Raw genomic sequence first — 9155 nt, 5'->3', positions numbered from 1 at the left:
AAATGGGGAGTTCATTGGGCTCAGGAGATGTTGCATTCTCCGGATCAATTTCATTTTCATCTCTTCCTCAATCAATGCACTCATTGATCTCCTTGGCAATCTTAAGTGATCGAATTACAATTCCTTGTAATTCAATCTCTCAAATCTTGATCAATAGCCAATTCCTTGGTCAATTGCTCATGAGAAGAGATGAAGTATGTTCACTGATTATACCACATGCATTTCCCAAATCAAGTGTTGAGAGGATTATAGTCACATATCCATCCAAACCCAATTTGGTCCAGCATGAGAAAGCATTTCTAGCATGATCTCTTCATTCCTCTTTCAAGGTTCAGAAGAGATCCAAGTTTGAATAGCCTCTTTTCCAAGATAACTACCCAATTGGATGAAGATCGAAAGCTTTCAAGTAAAATCAAGAGAAAAGATAGAAGAAGAATAATGAAAACTAGTATTGATCCATCAAATTACAACAGAGCTCCCTAACCCAATGAAAGGGGTTTAGTTATTCATAGCTCTGGAAAATGAAAACAAAGATGGAGAATACATGATGAAACTAGAAGTGCAGAGAAAGTAAAATACAGAGAGTAATTCTATGCCAAGAGGCTCCCTATAATTTTCCACTCCCTAAATAATTCAAAGCTACTCTTATATATACTACACTTCTGATCTTCTAGTTGGCTCTTCAAGTCTTGGGTATGGGCCTTTGGATCTTGAGTTTGAAGCAGTTATCTTCTTTATTGGGCTTGGCTTTACCTGCAGAGAGAAAGTGTGAAGTGGGCAGAGACTTTAGCTCAGGACGTTAGTGGTGTTAACATTCAGTGAAAATATGGGTTCAAGAACGTTAGTGACAATCACCTTTTTCACTAACGTTCCTCACCCAAGTAAGAGCCACGTTAACCTCAACGTTAGTGGTACAAACGTTGCCACTAACGTTGCCTCTTTGTCCTTCGCACACGTTATTGGGACTTACCTTTCCCAATAACGTTGAGAAGCCTCCTCCTTCCCTACGTTAGAGTCCACGTTAACTTAGTTAACGTGGCTCCTTAACGTAGGCTTGCCAACCTTCGAGAACGTTAGTGACATTTACCTTTGTCACTAACGTTCCAATGTGCCCCTAGCTCCCACGTTAGAGTCCACGTTAACTAGGTTAACGTGGCTGTGCTAGCCATCTCCAATGTTAGTGATAAAGGTGAATGTCACTAACGTTGGCTCATCATCTCTCCTCCTCACGTTAGCTTCCACGTTAACTAAGTTAACGTGGGAGTTAACGTGGCTCATTGTGGCTTGTGTGGGCGCCTTCCAATGTTAGTGACAATGTTAGGTGTCACTAACGTTGGTGATCACCTTCCTTTTTCACGTTAGCTTCCACGTTAACTAGGTTAACGTGGGAGTTAACGTGGCTTAATGGGACTTGTGTGGGTTAATCCCAACGTTGGTGACAATGTTTGGTGTCACTAACGTTGTCGATCACCTACTTTCTTCACGTTAGCTTCCACGTTAACTAGGTTAACGTGGAAGTTAACGTGGCTTATTGTGACTTGGCCAACGTTAGTGACAAAGTTGAATGTCACTAACGTTGGCTTCCCCTTTACTTCTTAACGTTAGAGGCCACGTTAACTAAGTTAACATGGCTCTTAACATGGCCACTTATGAGCTTGGTCCAACATTAGTGACAAAGGTAAGTGTCACTAACGTTGGCTCCATTTCCTTTTCTCCACGTTAGAGTTCACGTTAACTTAGTTAACATGACTCTTAACGTGGGCAACGATGGCTTCGAGAGCGTTATTGGCGATTACTTTTCTCATTAACTTTGCAAGTTACTCCCATTCCACGTTAGGAGTTACGTTAGTTAGATTAACGTGGCTGCTAACGTAGTTCTTCCTTGCTTCCTTTGTCCTGAAATCAAGCAATAGAGTGCATCAAAGTTCGAGTCCAAGTCATGGGAAATACAACATCCAATTTGTCATTAAATTCATGCAAAATCCTCATGAAATCATGTAAAGTGCACAATGTATGCTTGAATCAAGATGTAAGTGAATATCTACCCAAAACTAGCTTATTTTCTAAGGAAATGCATGAAACTACCCTAAAAACAGTTAAGAAAAGGTCAGTAAAACTGGCCAAAATGCCCTGGCATCACAACACCAAACTTAAAGCTTGCTTGTCCCTAAGCAAGTACTGGAACAAGAGAATGATGAATGGAATGCCAAGAGAAATGAGTCATTCTTGTGGAGGTCATGTCCCTGGTTTTATGGTGGTTTCATGCATAGCAACTTAGATTCATTCCTTTACTGGCTTTCAGACCTTTATCATGTCTTAGAATACTCACTGTGATTGCATCCCATGAGACTTTTATTCATTGATCCTTTTATTGTTATTTCAGGGCTTATTTGTGTTCTTAGGCTAAGTGCTCTGTAAGGGGGCGACTCTTTAAGATAAGCTTTCAGCCAACACTCCCGAACCAGTTGGTTCAAGATGCTAGGTGTTAAGACACCCCTACGGACTTACTTCCTCAAGTCTCTTTCCCCCATACATACACACCACAGGCATATAGTTTATTTATTTTCTTTTCTTGAGACCTTGGTGTCCAGCACCTCTTTGGGTTACTAAATGCTCTGTAGTGAAGGTTACTCTTGATAGTGGACTTTTAGCTGATAATCCCGAGTTAGTTAACCCAAGTTACCAAGTGATAAGGCACCCCTAAGAGCTTATTCATCCAAGTAGATCCCTCACACAGGAGCACCATAGACACATGCCTCAAGATTAAAACCATTGGTGCCTAGCCTTATTGCTTACTCTTTTTTCTTTTATTTTTCAACCTTTATTTGTTCTTTCCCTTTTTCTTATTAGGATCTTCTTATTTAGCTAGTCTCATGGGGTGTATTCAAAGCATAGTATTCATGACAGATAGTTGTCTTCCCACCTTGTGGTTGAACCAATTTAGCTAACTTATGATCACACCATAAACTCATGAACTTACTCCATAGTATGAGCTCCTCTCTGGTCTTTTGAAACACTCATTCTCTTTTTTATTTGATTCAAAGGGACAAGCATACAAGTTAGTAAGGAGATGATGCAGTAACATAAAGACTAGCAAACATAGACCTATTCAAAAAAAACTTAAAAGACAGAATTTAAAAAGGTTCAAACTACTATGGAAGCATGTTCTATTTCATATAAGATCTTCCTTATTTAAAGCATAGAGAAAAATGGACCAAAGAAGGAACTCCACCACCTTTTACTCGTGTGGTTGCCCATGCTCTTTTCCTTGTTTGTCCTCTTTGTGTCCTCTTGCATTTCCTTACATCCGTGCCAATCTTGCTTGCTTCCAATCCTCAAGTGCCTTCCTTACTGATTCATGATTCTCTTCCACCTTTCGTCTTTCTTCTCGTGCTAATTCATCCCTCATTTCTTCGTACCTTGTAATTCTTGGATGCAATATAGGCAGCTGTCCTACTAAGTAACCGAGCCTGGCTTTAGTGTTTATATGATGCCCAGTCTCGCTCAGGTAAACTCCTTCTGCGAATGCCCTTTGCTCGTCCAGTAGTTCTGCCTATTCTATTTGTCTTCGATGCATCTCATGTATGTGTGCACCTTGATGTGCTTGGATGTTGATTAGCCTCTGGATGGATTTTTGTTATTCATTTTGCCTCTGTTCCATCCTGTGGAATGTTTCACCCCATTGTTGTCCTTGACTCAGTTGTTGCTCTATCATTTGCTTTTGCCACTCCCCTTGTTGAGTCATCCATCTTGAGAGTGATTCCTCTTGCTGCCCCATCATCTGTAGTTGAAGCTCTTTCTGTGCTCCTTGGCTTTCCAAATATTGTCGAGATAGGCCATCAATAGCTTCCTGCAGTTGGTGCATATCCAAGGTGACTGGTGCTTGCCCTTCTAAGATTTGTCCTTCTACTACTTGAGGGGCTGGCCTCTTCCTTTGCTTCCGTTGAGGCAGAAGGGATGCGGTAGCATGCATTCGTCGAACGGTTATTGGAATGCCCTCTTTTATTCACACGGGGTCCTCATCTTCAAATACCACCCCAGCTTTCTTGCACAGTCGGTAAATAGTGCTGGGGTAACCTAATGTTCCTCTTGAGTCGCTTTTCTCTGCTATTTTTCTAATGCCTTCTGCTATGAGTTCATGAACCTTGATTTCTCCACCCTGTACTAGGCAATGTATCATAGTTGCTCGATTAATATTGACCTCTGAATTATTTGCAGCTGGGAGGATGGACCTCCTTACGAGTTCAAACCACCCTTTGGCTTCTGGGCTAAGGTCTCCCCTCTTGATGAACCGGGGTCTTCCATCTGCATACCTCTCCCAATCAGCTGCTATGACACAGATGTCAGTCACGATTTCTGTGAGCTCATCATTGTTAGGGCTCTTACTTATCCTTGCATGATAACTGGGCTCATCAAAATGTGGTGATTTCAAGTGAAGAGTTCTTGTTATAGCATTTGGGCTGAAGTCTACCTCCTTTCCTCTTACATAGCTTTTGAAGGTTGGGGCGCTGGTTTTGTCTTCTCTAACCACATTTGCGTAGAACTCTTTGATGAGGTTTGCATTGATCTTCCCCTCTGGATTAGTGAGCCTTTGCCACCCTCTTTGTTTAATTTTCTCCCGAATCTGTGGGCACTCATTTTCATTGATTTGGAAGGTTAACTCAGGCAGTATCTTCTTGATCTTGATCCTTTCAAATTCTTGTTCATGGAAGGCAGTTTTGAATCTCTTCTCATCAAAAGGAATGTTCTCCATTGGTTCCTTCCTCTTTTGCCTCTTGGAGCTTGATGATGCCATGAATTTGAGTTGCTGTGTGAGGGGATTGGAAGGTAAGGATAGATGAGGAATTTGGTTGGTTAAGACGAGGTGTGATGAAGGGATTTTGGATGCCGAAAGTGTGAAGTGTGGAGAGTGAGAATTTGAATGTGAGGGGTAAGTATGCACTAGGACTCATTTATATAGGGAGATTATGAGTGAGTGGAGGGTGTGGATTGATGGAATGGTTGCTTGATGGATGGTTGGGGTTGTGCATGGAGAAAGGACAAGGATCATCACTTTATGATGGGGATTGCTCGGTCTTCAAGGGTCCCATTCTTTTCCATGTTGCATCGCAACATTTTCCAATGCATTTCCTTTTGGGAACAAGTGGGTAGTCCCTCTTCATGAAGTGGCCGAACCTTCCTTATTTCATTGTCCAATCAATCTCCTTCAATGCTCCTCTCCTTTTCCCTATAAAGATCAAATAAGAAAAGTAAGAATTAATATCATAAAAAAAACAAGTTAAACTTTACGGCTAGAATAATAAAAAGAAGAAAAGATTTTGTTTATTCATGAACTCCAACTAACTAACTAACTGTGTATCCTTATATGCACATTGGTGGCACCATGGGGTGACACCAAACTTAGTTTGGAGCACTGTGATGAAAAGTTCTGTTCAAAGCTCCAAGACTAGCATGCTCTCAGTTGCATTCATGCTTTCTTGGCATGCTTTGAACACCAAACTTGTTCTTCACTATATACTGCCTATTAAGGATTTCACCAAGTGTTTGTCAAGTCTGGGTTGGAATTCATGAATATTGACTTATTCACTATTTTCTAAAAGCATATAAAACATGGGTTGCCTCCCATGAAGCGCTTCTTTAGCGTCACTTGCTTGATGTTTCTCCCTCATCAGGGTGGTTGGTAATGCTTAAAGTCCTCCCCTCTTGCTGTGGACTTATATCCATTGGTTGTATCAATGATCTCTACATGTTCCAAGGAGAGAACCCTGTTGATAGTGAAGATCTTAGGTAACTGTGATGGTACAGTGGGGAGATTAGGGGGGATATCTGGGAAGTAAGCTGAGATCACTTTATCCCCTGGAGAGAAGTCCTCTGTAGCGATCTTCTTGTTCCTCCACTCCCTTGGTACCTTCTTCTTTGTCTCTTTTGATGTTGCCTTACTCTTTGTGACTTCTTCTTCTAAGGGAATTTTGTTGTTGTCTTCACATGTCTCTGGTGGTTTAGGTTCCTCCAGCTTTTCCTTGAGCTGTGACAACTGCTTATTTCCTTGTTCATCAACCAAGGGCTTTCCCAGATGGGCTGGTTGTGCTTCACTGCTTGCTTCCTCTGTCAGCATCTCATTATGATCTTTGCTTGGTTCTTTGTTCTCTTGGTCTGATTCTTGTGAGAGTTTGAAGACATTAAAGCTGAGTCGTTCATCATGGATCCTCAATATTAGCTCCTCTCGCTCCACATCTATGAGTGCTCTGGCTGTAGCTAGGAATGGTCTTCCCAATATGATTGGGTGAGTGTGACTCTCTTCCATGTCCAGAATGACAAAGTCTGTGGGAAGAAAGTATTTCCCAACCTTTACCAACACATTTTCTACCACTCCTATTGCTTGTTTTTGAGTTTTGTCTGCCAGCCTGATGACTACATCTGTGGGCATTATCTCATTGATCTTCAGCCTCTTTACCAGGGATAAGGGCATTAAGTTGATGCTTGCTCCCAAATCGCAGAGTGCTTTATCAAACATTGTTTCTCCTATGGCACAAGGGACATGAAAACTCCCTGGATCTTTTCTTTTTGTAGGCAACTGTGGTTGAATGAGGGCACTGCACTCCTTGTTCATCACTATAGTTTGGCCTCCCTTGAGTGAGCTTTTCCTGGGAAGCAGCTCCTTCATATACTTGATGTATGCAGGCATTTGTTGAATAGTCTTGATGAATGGTATGTTGACATGCAGAGATGCAAACAAATCTAGAAACCTTGAGTATATTCTCTTCTCCACAGCACCATTGAGCAGTTGGGCAAAAGGTGCATAGAGTCTCAGCAGCTCCTGTTTTGAGATTTCTGGTTCTTGGTAATCTTTTTCCTCCTTCTCTGTTGAGGTATCTCCAGGTTATTCTGCCGACTTGTTTGGCTTGTCCTCAGTCTCCTTATCACTTATAGTGACCATCTTGCAATCTTCCCATCTTACTTTCTTTGTTTCACCTCTCGGATTCTTCTCTGTGTCACTTGGGAATCCATCTGTAGGTTTGGAAATCTGCTCAGAGAGATACCCCACTTGGGATTCCAACCTCTTGATTGTGTCTCCCTGGTTCTTGAAATTGGCTCGCACTTCCTCCTTGAATGCCTTGTTGTCTTGAATCTCTTTGCCTATGCCTTCAAGTAGATTCTCAATCCTTGAGAGTCTGTCATCAAATGATGGTAGATTGGGATTAGAGGTGGAAGGATGAGGTAAGTTATTTTGGTTTTGATATGAATGTGGAAAGGTGTTGTTATGGGGGTGTTGATATGGTCTAGATGTGAAATGTTGGTAGGCTGCATTGTTGTTGGGATTTGAACGTCTTTGATCTAGGCCTTGGTCTTGTTGATTTTCCCACCCAAAGTTTGGGTGATTCCTCCATCCAGGGTTATAAGTCTTAGAGTATGGATCATGGTTTTGCCTAGGTGAATTCCCAATGTAGTTGGCTTGCTCCTGACTACCCTCTGCTTCTTCATTCACTCCTTCTTGGGTTGTTGATGAAGTAGTGATTGCTGCTACTTGGTTCCTCTCCATCTTCTTGGTGAGGTCAGCCAGCTGCTGGGTAATGAGCTTGTTTTGGGCCAGCAGAGCATCTACATTGTTTAGCTCCATTACTCCTCTAGTGTTGCCTCTTTCAGAAGCATAGAAATAATCATTCTCTGCTACTGTTTCAATGACATCTATGGCTTTCTCAATGGTCTTCTTCTTGTTCAAAGATCCTCCGGATGAATGGTCTACTGCCATCTTTGATTCATATGACAGGTCTTCATAGAAAATGTACAGCTGCACCCATTCGTTGAACATGTCAGGTGGACACCTCCTTGTCAGGTCCTTAAACCTCTCCCATGCTTCATAAAGAGTCTCACCATCTTGTTGCCTAAAAGTTTGGACCTCAGCTCTCAGCCTATTGATTCGTTGAGGAGGGTAAAATCTTGCTAAGAATTTGTTTACCACATCTTCCCAGGTTGTCAAGCTCTCCTTCAGGAAAGACTCCAGCCACTTGGCTGCCTTATCCTTGAGTGAGAATGGAAATAAGAGCAGTCTATAGGCGTCAGGATGAACACCATTAGACTTCACTGTGTCACATATTCTCAGGAAGGTGGTTAGATGTTGATTGGGGTCTTCTTGGACACTTTCTCCGAATGAACAGTTGTTCTGAACAAGGGTGATGAGCTGTGGTTTTAGTTCAAAATTGTTGGCATGGATGGTTGGCTTTTGAATGCTACTTCAACAGTTTCCTGGGTTTGGATTGATGTAAGAGCCTAAAATTCTTCTATCCTCCCCAGCATGATTTGCTCGACCTCCTCCGCCATGGTTGTGAGCCTCTTCTTCATGATGGTTTTCCATGTTTTCTTCTATATTTGGTTCGAAGTATTCCTCAAAGTATTCCTCCTCTTCCTCAGCACCAACTACACATTTTTCTGTTGCTTCCCTTCTTAATCTAAGGAAGGTCCTCTCAGGTTCAGAATCAAAGGAAGTTGAAGCCCCGCTTCTTCTCCCTGTCATACAACCAACAAGTACAAGCAAGGAAAATAGATGCAGAAAGTATTTCTGTCAGAATGACTGTTAGTGTGAGTGATGCAATATATCAAACAGTTAGTGGGTTAGTGAAATGAATGGTAAATAACTAAAAATGAAAAAGTAGGGGGAAGGGAAGAAATTAACTAAAACTGAAAGTAAATTACTCAAACAGAAAATTAAATCAAACAAAACAAAAATGCTCAATCTAGTTATCCTCCAATTTAATCATTGTTGATGCACAATCAATCCCCGGCAACGGCGCCATAAACTTGATGCACGGAAAACTTGTCTCATAACAAATTTCCTTCGGCAAGTGTACCGAATTTGTCGTCAAGTAAAAACTCACAATAGAGTGAGGTCGAATCCCGCAGGGATTGATTGATCAAGCAACTTTAATTAGAGGAATGTTCTAGTTGAGCGAATCAGAATTTGGGTTGAGAATTGCAGAAAATTAAATGGTGGGAAAGTAAATAACAGAAAAGTAAATGCTAGAAATAAAGAGCTGAATGTAGATGATGGAAAATAAATTGCAGAATCTTAAATGGGAATGGGGTAATTGCTCATAAAAGTAAATGACAGAAATTAAAGAGAATGGGTAAGATCAGAAATGGGGAGTTCATTGGGCTCA

General features: G+C 41.5%; 1 non-coding gene across 1 annotated transcript; it reads left to right on the top strand.

The window, feature by feature from the left end:
- Positions 1-7808: 7808 nt before the first annotated feature.
- LOC112787467 (small nucleolar RNA R71) lies at positions 7809-7912 on the top strand. The gene has a single exon (XR_003194880.1). It is a non-coding gene; the product is annotated as a small nucleolar RNA R71 (small nucleolar RNA).
- Positions 7913-9155: the final 1243 nt, after the last annotated feature.

This window comes from Arachis hypogaea, chromosome 20 (genome assembly GCF_003086295.3).
Source record: "Arachis hypogaea cultivar Tifrunner chromosome 20, arahy.Tifrunner.gnm2.J5K5, whole genome shotgun sequence".
Classification (NCBI taxonomy): domain Eukaryota; kingdom Viridiplantae; phylum Streptophyta; class Magnoliopsida; order Fabales; family Fabaceae; genus Arachis; species Arachis hypogaea.
The sequence above is the reverse complement of the archived record's forward strand: the minus strand, read 5'-3'. Positions and strand labels throughout refer to the sequence as shown.